The sequence below is a fragment of the Symsagittifera roscoffensis genome, chromosome 5 (assembly GCF_963678635.1).
Source record: "Symsagittifera roscoffensis chromosome 5, txSymRosc1.1, whole genome shotgun sequence".
Taxonomy (NCBI): Eukaryota; Metazoa; Xenacoelomorpha; order Acoela; family Convolutidae; genus Symsagittifera; species Symsagittifera roscoffensis.
In genome coordinates this window covers 42004783-42018739 of record NC_087066.1, presented here as the reverse complement: position 1 = coordinate 42018739, position 13957 = coordinate 42004783, and the positions used below count along the sequence as shown (strand labels likewise).

Here is a 13957-nt window from a genome sequence, read left to right as displayed (position 1 = left end):
CCATAAAATCTCGGAAGGAAACGGAGTTGAAAGTGGCTGGCGCTAGACTACCGATTAAGATTAATGGTAGGCAAACCAATGTTTAGATAGATAGATAGCGGATCGCCGATCTCTATATTCACAGTTGGCGAATTGAAACGAACTTTGGGCAGCGCAGGCGTAAAACTAAACGAGCTAATACCGGAGGATGACGACTTAAGGGATTACGGGAACAATCCTATACGGCTGCTAGGAACGATGAACGTTTTATTTGAAACAAACGGATTGGCAACCGAAGCTAGATTCAAGGTGATAGGAGGAAATAGACCGTCGATCATTGGGAGGGATCTGATGCCAAATCTGGGATTACAAATAGTGCAACGAACACCGGAGCAGAAGGTGATGTCCGTTCAAGGAGAACAACCGGAGGCTGAAACGTCGAGCGAGGAGTATTCATTAGACCCATGGCAAACTTATTTTAGTAAGCAATTTAATAACTTTTTTCATAGAGTCGGTAAAATTAAGGATTACAAGGTACAAGCGGAATTTTTCGAAACGTTAACACCATCGTTACCAGCGGAATTTTTCGAAACTTTTGCAACAAGGGCATATCGAAAAACTGGAAGAATGTTCGGACAAATATTTTGTTTCGCCAATTGTAATCACAGTGAAGAAAGATGGGTCAGTAAAATTAGCATTAGAGTCAAGGGAGTTAAATAAACAGGTCCACAAGAACAAATATCAAATGCCCAATATCGAGAGCTCATGGATACCGTGAACGGAAAACGGGGATGTATATTTTTCTACAATGGATCTTACATACGCTCATGTCCAGCTACCACTTAGTCGAAAAATGAGTTTTCAATGCAATTTTTTGTTAGTGGTGGGAAAATCAACGGGTACGTATCGCTTTCGAACGGGTTTTTACTGTCTCACAACCATGCCGGCGGAATTCCAGAGGGTAATGGATGCCATTTTATCGGAATTTCTACAGGCACACGCATTCATAGATGATAACCTGGTTGTCACGAAAGGCACCGAAACTGAGCATATCTCGGCGGTCGACAAAATTTTACGGAAATTAGAAAGGGAAAACATGTCGCTCAAATTTACTAAATACCAGTTTGCCCGAAAAGAATGTGAATGGTTGGTGCATAAATTAACCTGCACCGGAATTACACCACTGATTCGAAAAACGGAACCAATCGAGTCCTTAAAAGCCCCTAAAACAGTCTCGCAATTAAAATCGTTCATGGGCTCTATCCATAGCCTACACAAATACCTCCCAGCACTCGCGTAATCGTCGGCCTCGCTCCGCCCTCTGCTAAGCAAGAAAAATGAATATATCTGGACTAACGAGTGTCAAATATCATTCGATAATCTAAAGAAATAGGTAGCTAACATAGTGGAATACGGCATTTCGATATACACCGTAACACAAGAATCGTTTGTGACGCAAGCCATAACGGGCTCGGTGCGGTTCTTGAACAAGCTAATTCCGATGGATGGAGGCCGATACTTCCGAAATTATGTGTTGGGGAGAAAGTTTTTGATTGTTACGGATCATTGCCAAATAGGAACAATAAAAAAATAAGACTATGTTTAGCAGATTAACTCGGTGGCTAGATCGTCTTATACTGTTCGATTTTCAATTAGAACACAAACCCGGAGCTAAAATCGGCTTCGCGGATTATTTATCGAGACATCCGAGTTCGGACGCTAAACCGGTTAGCACATATGATAGCAAGTTTACGGTGGCGAAAATTAGTCTAACTCGATCCGCCCTCGGATTTCAAAAGGGAAAATTCTCCAAAGGCAAACTCGAGTCTCCGAAGGCTAATCATAATAAACGCGTTTGTAATATATCGAATAGAAAACAGTCGCTAGAGGGCGAAAGAAAATGCGTTCGAAATTGGACCAATCACAGAGCGACGAATTGCATATCCGGCTGGTCAACTAAGTTCAATGAGAATTTAATTGGGACAATTATTGAAACAGACTTCGATCATTCTTATTCATATATAAATTTCAACAATTCAAAATCTACCTTAAACATGGAACGGAAAATCAGAAAATTACTTGAATAACATACTAGCATTAGAAGTAGCGACGAAATAGAGGAGATAGATCAGAATATACAGGCAGTTACCACAGAAGTCCGGAGCAATAAAAGCAATACCATTATTTCAATTCCATCGGTTTGCCCAGGTGAAAGTTATCCGCCGGTTAATCCTGAAAATTGTGTTATATCGATAATCCCTAGAAACTGTAAAAATGTTAACAAACAAAACGCTCTTCCGGAATTGTTTAACCTTCGATTTATCGAATCCCACTACCCATCCGACCCGCATTTACAAGCGATTATCGAAATGATCAAGTGCAGGGACCCGGAGTTACATACAGCAATGAGTTAATAAGATCACAGCAATGAGTTAATATTATGCACAATACACACAGGACTTTCACTTGAAGGACTGATGCTTCTGGATTGATGAGAGACTCGTGATCCCAAAAACCTTACAGACGGCAGTAAACAACAGACTGCAGTATTACCACCATGGGAAGTCGAATATGTACGAGGCGGCAAAAGACATCTGGTACCCGTACATGTTCCGCAGTTTAGCGACAATGGCAGGAAATTGTCGAGAGTGCACACTGACCGGTAAGAGTTTGCAAAACATGTGCCCAAAAGGGGATGTAGGTAAAATACACGAACCCAAAGAAGCAAATGAATCAGTGCAGTTAGACTTTTGGGGGCCAATTAACTACTTAAAGGAAGCTAAAAAGTATGTTCTGATGGCAGTGGATCGTTTCTCTCGATGGCCGTCGGCCATGGTGTGTAATTCAAATCGCTCAGACAAAATCGTAAAATTCCCAAGATCATATATAAATGCACACGGAGTTCCGCGAAAAATCCGAGTGGACCAGGGAACGAACTTTATATCCAAAGAAGTACGAACATTCTGTCACAAAGAAGGAATCGAAATACTCACAGCGCCAGCTAACGATCATCTAGCAACAGGGTGTGTCGAACGTACCATCGGCAGCCTCAAGAACTCAGTACTAACGTATGCGCGAGAGGAGAAATTGGAACCCTTGGAGGGTATGCTTGAAAGGGCCCTCGGTGCTTTGAGATTCGCTAAAAACGCCACCCTAAATCTAACACCATTCGAAGCGCATCATGGGCAAGAAGCTAACACCGTCCTCAGGAATTTAAACCAAAAAGCCGTCATTAAGAAATCTAAATTGGGAAAACGTTTTACGCTCAAAATCTGCCTGTTTAGATGAACGAGAAGCGAACGCTCAGTCGATGCCACAACCGATGGACACAAACTTAGTCCGCTCAGATACGGAGTATGACATTAAGAACAGGCGCCACCCTATGCGACTAGCCGGCGACCGGATCACTAACCAGGATATCGAGCCAGGAATTTATCGGACCAGGGATGCACCGGCGACTGTCATGCCACCAGTGGTCGTAATGCAGCGGACGGGAGAGCGAAACCTAAATAGGTATAAACCATTGAAAACCAGCATCATAAGTCAAAGTGAGCATACTATTAAGATGAGTAACGGCGCTGTGCTTAGAAAATCGGGAGTGGCACTAAAACGGACCAGAACTCCGAAGAAAAGAGCGCCGGAACAAATCACCGCACCGCCAACACCGTGGGACCTGAAACGAAAATTGCTAGCTAATAAACCGTCCAGCTCAAAAGGCACCGCAGCCACTTACAAAGACACAGCAGGCAAGGCGAAACGCCGAATCACGAAGAACGCGGATACTTCCGAATCGGACGAGGACAACTATGTGCCATTGGCGGCTACACGGATAGCAAGTCAGAAAGAAACACCAAAGACGACAAACGTGACCGATCCACATGGGAGTAACTCGGGGGCGAGCATTGGATTAGGGAGGCAAGCAACATCAAGTGGGGGACAACAAATGGAGACGACGACAATCTTACCAAACAACTACGAAATGGCGACTGAATACACTCGTGCACGAGAGGCGGAAATTGAGACGAACCGGAGGAAAAACGAAAAGGCGGAAGAAATTCCAAACGAGACGGAGCGCGACGACGCTGGACAGCAAGAACTATCGGAGATTCCACAGGCCGGAACCAAAACGCGAGTGAGAAAGCAACGGCTTGTCTCGTATTCAAGTCAGGAATCGGCAAGTTCACAAGATGAGACCACTTCGAGACGTTCCGGAAGGAAACGTACAGCCGTGAACAAAATGGGGGCAGTCATGATCGACAACATCCAAAAAGTAGACAAATGAGAAATAGAGAGGAGGAAAAAGTATGGAACAACATTCGAAAACAAACCATTCCGAATTCCAGGGAGAGGGCATGCCGTAAAGCGGCGAAAACTCATTTCTTTAGTTTAACCTTGCTCATTCCAGTAAACCAAAACTTTAGCTAAAACTTGTTGTTAATTTTCATCCATTACATTATTACATTTCATTGAGCATCTAAAGTTAAGTTTTTCATTCTCTCACAAGAAGGGGAATGTCATAGTAATTAAATTAGTTCACACTTTGATTTCAGTTTCATTCTAAGTTGTTGCAATCTAGTTATTCTATCTGTTTGGCGCCAACTGGTATTCAACCTTCGGAGTTGTCTGTCACCTTCGGATGACCGCTGTTTCATTGTCTCCGACTAACTTTCTATATTACGGTTCTTAAACTTAACGAATTAATTTACTTATCGAAACCTTCTTTTCACAGATCAGATTGGTGACCACGGTAGATAAGGGTCCGGCATCATTGAAACTTTTCCGACTGAAAAAGTCATGTGTCTTTTTTCCACGAACATTTCAATTTTTCTCTTTTTCTTGTTGTTCTACCAGTGATTTTGACCCCGCGAAAAGATTCTATGGAAACTGATCGATTTTAACGGATTTTTATGGTCTGTCTCTATAAAATTTTGAAATAATGTATTATAATGGATTAATCATCGATTATGACTCAAACAAAAAAGAAATCATTTCAATCCATTATAATCGGTTTTAATGGATTATAATGGGTGATTATGTTTTCCTATCCTTTTCGAAAAACATTCGGCATTGGCACATACGTTTTACTACCCGCAATGATGTTTCATGAATAGTAATCAATTATAATTAATTTTCAGAGTCTGAACCAAAAAAGTAGAAATCAATTTAGACTATATTAGAACCTTAATTATTTGTGGCAGAAGAACTTGGTTTTTCCAGAATCTTTCCGTATATATTCAAAGTTTGAACAATGCAATAGCTCCAATTCAACCCCCTCCCCCCATTTGCCACAGTTTGTTCAACTTAAGTAAGTGAAGGTCTGTATTTTTGCCTGTGTTTTCAAAGCCGAGAAAATTTGGAACTTTTCTGGGTTAAGTATGGCGGAGGGGCTATAATTTAGTAATGATTATCATATTGCCAAAAAAAACAGAAGTGGGAGTAGGTTTAGAAAACATGAAGGCCCGAAGTACCTCAGAACGTATTTTTATAGTTTTATTCGATTTGCAAAAGTTCACTAGCGGATTTGGGTGGGGGGTCCACCCTTTGTACTATTTTGAAATATTCATTTTCGCTGACTGAATTTTTCTAAAGGCGTCCTTGGCGCCAAAATATACTCATTTTGAGGGGAAAGTGCGCGCCAAAAATGGCGCATTTTTTCGGTCAAAAATTTTGAAAAGTTATTATTAGAGATTATATTGGATTATAATCAATTTAATTTTTTACAAAAAATATTGGATTATAATCGTTACTGTGGTCCCACATTGTTATTATAATTGATTATAATGGCAACATTTTTGAACTCGAAAAGTGATTATAATCGATTATTATCAACAGAACTTCATAGCGGTTACGTTTAAAGGCTTGGAACATTGAACATAGTCGATTACTATCCATGGTGCGGGGGTAAACGCGTGATGTTACGATGAAAACGTATGAAGAACAAACGAAACTGTTCACAATCGTACAATCGTTTGTTCATCTTTGCATTTTGAGGTACAAGTTTGATAGTTGGGTAACTAAAATTTAGATAGGTCCCTTGTTGAATTTTTTTTGTGATTATATAGCCTACACAAATACCTCCCAGCACTCGCGGAATCGTCGACCCGGCTCCGACCTCTGCTAAGCAAGAAAAATGAATATATCTGGACTAACGAGTGTCAAATATCATTCGATAATCTAAAGAAACAGGTAGCTAACATAGTGGAAAACGGCATTTCGATATACACCGTAACACAAGAATCGTTTGTGATGCAAGCCATAAAGGGCTCGGTGCTGTTCTTGAACAACTTAATTCCGATAGATGGAGGCCGATATCTTTTGCATCGCGTTACTTAAACGATGCTGAGAAAAATTATTCAACGAACGAATTGGAAAAGCTTGCAGTTGTGTGGGGGGCGGAATACTTCCGAAATTATGTGTTGGGGAGAAAGTTTTGGATTGTCACGGATCATTGCTAAATGGTAACAATAAAAAAAATAAGACTATGTTTAGCAGATTAACCCGGTGGCTAGATCATCTTATACTGTTCGGTTTTCAAGTAGAACACAAACCCGGAGCTAAAATCGGCTTCGCGGATTATTTATCGAGACATCCGAGTTCGGACGCTAAACCGGTTAGCACATATGATAGCAAGTTTACGGTGGCGAAAATTAGTCTAATTCGATCCGCCCTCGGATTTCAAAAGGGAAATTTCTCCAAAGGCAAACTCGAGTCTCCGAAGGCTAATCATAATAAAAGCATTTGTAATGTATCGAATAGAAAACAGTCGCTAGAGGGCGAAAGAAAATGCGTTGGAAATTGGACCAATCACAGAGCGACGAACTGCATATCCGGCTGGTCAACTAAGTTCAATGAGAATTTAATTGGGACAATTATTGAAACAGATTTCGGTCATTCTTATTCTTATATAATTTTCAACAATACAAAATCTAACTTAAACATGGAACGGAAAATTAGAAAATTACTTAAACAGCATCCTAGCATTAGCAGTAGCGACGAAATAGAGGAGATAGATCAGAAAATACAGGCAGTTACCACAGAAGTCCGGAGCACTAAAAGCAATACCATTATTTCAATTCCATCGGTTTACCCAGGTGAAAGTTATCCGCCCGTTAATCGTGAAAATTGTGTTATGTCGATAATCCCTAGAAACTGTAAAGTTGTTAACAAACAAAACGCTCTTCCGGAATTGTTTAACCTCCGATTTATCGAATCCCACTACACATCCGACCCGCAATTACAAGCAATTATCGAAATGATCAAGTGCAATGACCCGGAGTTACATACGAAGATCACAGCAATGAGTAAATATTATGCACAATACACACAGAACTTTCACTTGAAGGACTGATGCCTCTGGATGGATGAGAGACTCGTGATCCCAAACACCTTACAGACGGCAGTAAACAACAGACTGCAGTATTACCACCATGGGAAGTCGAATATGTACGAGGCGGCAAAAGACATCTGGTACCCGTACATGTTCCGCAGTTTAGCGACAATGGCAGGAAATTGTCGAGAGTGCACACTGACCGGTAAGAATTTGAAAAACATGTGCCCAAAAAGGGATGTAGGTAAAATACACGAACCCAAAGAACCAAATGAATCAGTGCAGTTACACTTTTGGGGGCCAATTAACTACTTAAAGGAATCTAAAAAGTATGTTCTTGTGGCAGTGGATCGTTTCTCTCGATGGCCGTCGGCCATGGTGTGTAATTCAAATCGCTCAGACAAAATCGTAAAACTCCGAAGATCATATATAACTGCACACGGAGTTCCGCGACAAATCCGAGTGGACCAGGGAACGAACTTTATATCCAAAGAAGTACGAACATTCTGTCACAAAGAATGAATCAAAATACTCACATCGCCAATTAACGATCATCGAGCAACAGGGTGTGTCGAACGTACCATCGGCAGCCTCAAGAACTCAGTACTAACGTATGCGCGAGAGGAGAAATTGGAACCCTTGGAGGGTATGCTTGAAAGGGCCCTCGGTGCTTTGAGATTCGCTAAAAACGCCACCCTAAATCTAACACCATTCGAAGCGCATCATGGGCAAGAAGCTAACACCGTCCTCAGGAATTTAAACCAAAAAGCCGTCATTAAGAAATCTAAATTGGGAAAACGTTTTACGCTCAAAATCTGCCTGTTTAGATGATTGAGAAGCGAACGCTGAATCGATGCCACAACCGATGGACACAAACTTAGTCCGCTCAGATACGGAGTATGACATTAAGAACAGGCGCCACCCTATGCGACTAGCCGGCGACCGGATCACTAACCAGGATATCGAGCCAGGAATTAATCGGACCACGGATGCACCGGCGACTGTCATGCCACCAGTGGTCGTAATGCAGCGGACGGGAGAGCTAAACCTAAATAGGTATAAACCATTGAAAACCAGCATCATAAGTCAAAGTGAGCATACTATTAAGATGAGTAACGGCGCTGTGCTTAGAAAATCGGGAGTGGCACTAAAACGGACCAGAACTCCGAAGAAAAGAGCGCCGGAACAAATCACCGCACCGCCAACACCGTGGGACCTGAAACGGAAATTGCTAGCTAACAAACCGTCCAGCTCAAAAGGCACCGCAGCCACTTACAAAGACACATCAGGCAAGGCGAAACGCCGAATCACGGAGAACGCGGATGCTTCCGAATCGGATGAGGACGATTGGCGGCGACACGGATAGTGAGTCAGAAAGAAGCCCCAAAGACGACAAACGTGACCGATCCACATGGGAGTAACTCGGGGGCTAGCATTGGATTAGGGAGGCAAGCAACATGAAGTGGGGGACAACAAATGGAGACGACGACATTCTTACCAAGCAACTACGAAACGGCGATTGACTACACTCGTGCACGAGAGGCGGAAATTGAGACGAACCGGAGGAAAAACGAAAAGGCGGAAGAAATTCCAACGGAGACGGAGCGCGACGACGCTGGACAGCAAGAACTATCGGAGATTCCACAGGCCGGAACCAAAAAGCGAGTGAGAAAGCAACGGCTTGTCTCGTATTCAAGTCAGGAATCGGCAAGTTCACAAGATGAGACCACTTCGAGACGTTCGGGAAGGAAACGTACAGCCGTGAACAAAATGGGGGCAGTCATGATCGACAACATCCAAAAAGTAGACAAATGAAAAATAGAGAGGAGGAAAAAGTATAGAACAACATTCGAAAACAAACCGTTCCGAAGTCCAGGGAGAGGGCATGCCGTAAAGCGGCGAAAACTCAATTGTTTAGTTTAACCTTGCTCATTCCAGTAAACCAAAACTTTAGCTAAAACTTGTTGTTAATTTTCATCTATTACATTATTACATTTCATTGAGTATCTAAAGTTAAGTTTTCATTCTCTCGCAAGAAGGGGAATGTTATAGTGATTAAATTAGTTCACAGTTTGATTTCAGTTTCATTCTAAGTTGTTGCAATCTAGTTATTCTATCTGTCTGGCGCTAACTGGTATTTAACCTTCGGAGTTGTCTGTCACCTTCGGATGACCGCTGTTTCATTGTCTCCGACTAACTTTTTATATTACGGTTCTTAAACTTAACGGATTAATTTACTTATCGAAACCGTCTTTTCACAGATCAGATTGGTGACCATGGTAGATAAGGGCCCGGCATCATTGAAACTTTTCCGACTGAAAAATCATGTGTCTCTTTTCCACATTTTCTATTTTTCTATTTTCTATTTTTCTTATTGTTTTACCAGTGATTATGACCCCGCAAAAAAATTCTATGGAAACTGATCGATTTTAACGGATTTTCATGGTCTGTCTCTATAAAATTTTGAAATAATCTATTATAATGGATTAATCATCGATTATGAATCAAACAAAAAAGAAATCATTTCAATCCATTATAATCGGTTTTAATGGATTATAATGGATGATTATGTATTCATATCCTTTTTGACAAATAGTCGGCATTGGCACATACGTTTTACTACCCGCAATGATGTTCCATGGATAGTAATCAATTATAATGAATTTTCAGAGTCTGTTTTCGCCAAATTTTGAAATAATCGATTATAGAGGATACAAAATCGATTACAAACCAAAAAAGTAGAAATCAATTTAGACTATATTGGAATCTAAATTATTTGTGGCAGAAGAACTTGGTTTTTCCAGAATCTTTCCGTATATATTCAAAATTTGAACAATGCAATAGCTCCAATTCAACCCCCCCCCCCCCTCCCCCATTTGCCACAGTTTGTTCAACTTAAGTAAGTGAAGGTCTGTATTTTTGCCTGTGTTTTCAAAGCCGAGAAGTATGGGGGAGGGGCTATAATTTAGTACTGATTATCATATTGCCAAAAAAAAACATAAGTGGGAGTAGGTTTAGAAAACGGGAAGGCCCTAAGTACCTCAGAACGTATTTTTGTAGTTTTATTCGATTTGCAAAAGTTCACTAGCGGATTTGGGTGGGGGGTCCCCCCTTTGTACTATTTTGAGATATTCATTTTTGGCTGACTGACCCCAAAATTTTTCTAAAGGCGCTCTTGTTGCCGAAAGATACTAATTTTGAGGGGTGAGTTCGCGCCAAAAAAACGCAGTTTTTCGGTCAAAAATTTTGAAAAGTTATTATTAGAGATTATATTGGATTATAATCAATTTATTTTTTTAGAAAAAATATTGGATTACGATCGATTATAATCGTTACTGTGGTCTCAAATTGTTATTATAATCGATTATAATGGCAACATTTTTGAACTCGAAAATTGATTATAATCGATTATTATCAACAGAACTACATAGCGGATACTTTCAAAAGCTGGGAACATGGAACATAGTCGATTACTATCCATGGTGCGGGGTTAAACGCGTGATGTTGCGATGTAAAAGTATGAAGAACAAACGAATCTGTTCACAATCGTACAATCGTTTGTTCACCTTTGCATTTTGAGGTACAAGTATGATAGTTGAGTCACCAGAGGTCGCGGATTCGAATCCCGTCGAAGATGAGTTTTTTAGTTTTTCCGGCGGGTTCGATTTGCCTGAAGGATTTTTTTTGTGATTAAAGTGTTCGGAAACAGGTTTAGAATTTGTTTGCTTTGTGCTTTTGAAAGTCCCTCAAAGATTGCCGGACCCATCTTTCACAATTGCTTTTTTCAGGGACCCAGCTAAGATAATTGTACCCATTTTGACACTCCGTTTTGACAACGTTTATATTAATTTTTTTCATACTTGAAACTCAAATGTGGATAATGAACATCAGCGCGACTATGTAAATGGCGTGATCGTGCGATGCCCACCAACAAACTTAGTGTTCTATAAGACGTATGTCGTACGTCACTTTTTCGGCTTTGCAATTCTGCCGCGGGCGGGAATCCAACCCGCCGGAGAAACTAAAAAACTCATCTCCGGCGGGATTCGAACCCGCGACCTCTGGATTAGAAGTCCAGCGCGCTATCCACTGCGCTACGGAGACTTAGGATATCAATGAGTAGTATATTCGAATCTTAGTCAAAGAGTCAAAGGTGGCATAAAACATACCGTAAACGAACCAACCGCTTGATTACATCAGGTGTGCAATGGCTATAATACTTTAATTTACGAAATAAGTGTTGAATTGTAATTTACGAAACATTCGACTCAGCTCTTTTTTCCTCCCTCCTCTCGCACAACCAATAAAGAGCCATATACGTTCTGGGTGTCATACCGCAATGTATGAACGTGTGTATATAGAATTCAAACGGATTGATAAACGGAATCTCATGGACAAAATCTCATGGATAAACGGAATCTCGGGGTCTTATGCACAAAACGGCCTTTAAATCAAAATCTTTATATCTTTTAGTTAAAATAAATGCGGCAAAATTTGATTGGCTAATATTAGCCAATCAGGCTCTTTTTCCTTTTCCCCCCACCTACAAAATTTTACTAGTTAAGTTTTTTCGCGTTATCCGAATGTTAAAAAATTGGTATGCGAACTATTTAGGCCATGACAAACATATTTGGTCCTCATGGTTAACCGTGTAAAACCCCTCGTTACAGCATAAAATTGATGCTTATGTGACGTGGGGGGAAAAAGGAAAAAGAGCACTTTTTCCTTAATCCCCCCACCTGCAGTTTTTTTAGTAGTAAAGTCACTGTTCACATTGTCCGATCGTTATGAAAATTGACATGCGGACTAATTATGCTGTGCCAAACATATTTGGTCGTCTTAAATAACCTTGTAAAACTACTCGTTACACCATAAATTTGATGGTCGTGTGTGGTGGGGGGGGGGGGGGGGGTGGGGGGATGGAAGAGCCGCCAATCAAATTCAAGCAACATGTTCACAGCAGAAAAAAAATATTAGCCAAAGTAATTGAGAATGTGAATCTTAAACATGAGTTAAACTTAGTTAATCATGTGAATCTTAGTTAAACATGAGCAATAGGTCAGACGATAATTAAATTCGGCTCAGCTCTTAAGAACAGTTGTTTTGCCCAGCTCACGTTAAAGATTCCGGAGTCTTATGTACAAAACGGCCCAAAATAAGTATTTCTACATCTTGATCTTAAGCCAATATATGGTTGAATCTGATTGGTTCATTAGCCAATCATATGCAAACAACATGGTCCGGCATTTCAATTAAAATTTAAAGCAGATAAAATTGTTGGCCGAAATGACCGAAACGATAGGAGTTTTTTTGCGTTAAATCATTTTACTGAACTTTTTTCTTGAGTGTAATTTCACAAAAAAAAAACAAGAAATTAGTTTTATTATTTGACTAAGAGTCACATTCTCAATTACTTCGGCTAATATTTTTTTTCTGCTGGAACAGTTGACTGACATGCCGGACCATGTTGCTTGAATTTGGTTGGCTGATATAAGCCAATCAATTTTTGCCGAGCATTTGTTTTAGCTAAAAGATATAAAGATTTTGTTTTTGTGCCGTTTAGTGCATAAGACCCAACGTTGGCTTAACGCCGTACAAGGTCAACTGACTAAACATGACATTGGATTATATCATTAGGTCTGACAAAAATATCTATATATCAATGATGATAAGTTTATCCATCCGTACCGGATGACACTGCGTAAGAAAAAGCTCGACCGCCGGACTCTTTTTCACTCCCCCAAATTTTCAGTTGTCTTACTCATAACCTTCTTTATAGAAAACATTTATTAAACAAGATCATTGAAGACATAATTCTTGAAATACGAAGACAACCTATAGCGTTTGCGTGGGAAAAATCAACAAAATAGAAAATTATAACCGCATGATGCAAGAACTTACTTTTTAATCGCATTTAGTTTAACACAACATACAAACTCTACTATCGAACAGCAAAAGTGTAGAGGTCAAGAAAAACGTGATTGACTTCTATTTTCGAAAATGGAATTCCTTTATTTCATTTCCCAGTGAAACAAATTTACTTATTGACCCTGTTTTCTTAAATTTGGTTAGTTTTGTCATAAAATTGTCACTCGTAAACTATTCTGAAAAGTGGAGGAGTTTTAAGGCCATATCTTCTTTTTTTATTAAATCATTGACATGTTTTCAGCATAAGGTCTAATGACTAAGACGCTATCGAGCACAACCGACGTTTAAAACAGCTTATATCAGAAATTCTAAGAATCTTTCAGTCTAGAACATTCCAGAATTTTTGTTTTAAATTGAAACTCTTGTCTACTTGTTATTCAAAAATTTTCCCTTCGCAGATTCATTTCTGTCTGAAACTAATCAACTAAAAACAGCAACCTCCATGCTTAGAAAAATTACTGATTGTTAATTCACGCTAAGAAATAACTTGAAATATTTCAAATTTTAACAGCTTTATTACCTTGCTTGTAAAAATTTAGGCATTTCATGAACCTAATAGGTCCTAATGGTATAATTTGCATCTTTCAAGTTTTCATAGCTTGAATACTTGCTTGGAAAAACTTAAGTTTTCACGAAGCGATTCAGTCTAAGATATAACATGGAATTTCGCCAAGTTTCAAAGCTTGAATAGCTTGCTTAGAAAACTTCAACTATTCCTGAACC

General features: G+C 39.9%; 1 protein-coding gene and 1 non-coding gene across 2 annotated transcripts in view; one reads left to right on the top strand and one right to left on the bottom strand.

Moving 5' to 3' along the window:
• LOC134846733 (protein phosphatase 3 catalytic subunit alpha-like) overlaps positions 1 to 13957 on the top strand; it is a 142522-nt gene that overhangs the window by 36209 nt on the left and 92356 nt on the right. The window lies entirely within an intron of this gene.
• Trnar-ucu (transfer RNA arginine (anticodon UCU)) lies at positions 11338 to 11410 on the bottom strand. The gene has a single exon. It is a non-coding gene; the product is annotated as a tRNA-Arg (tRNA).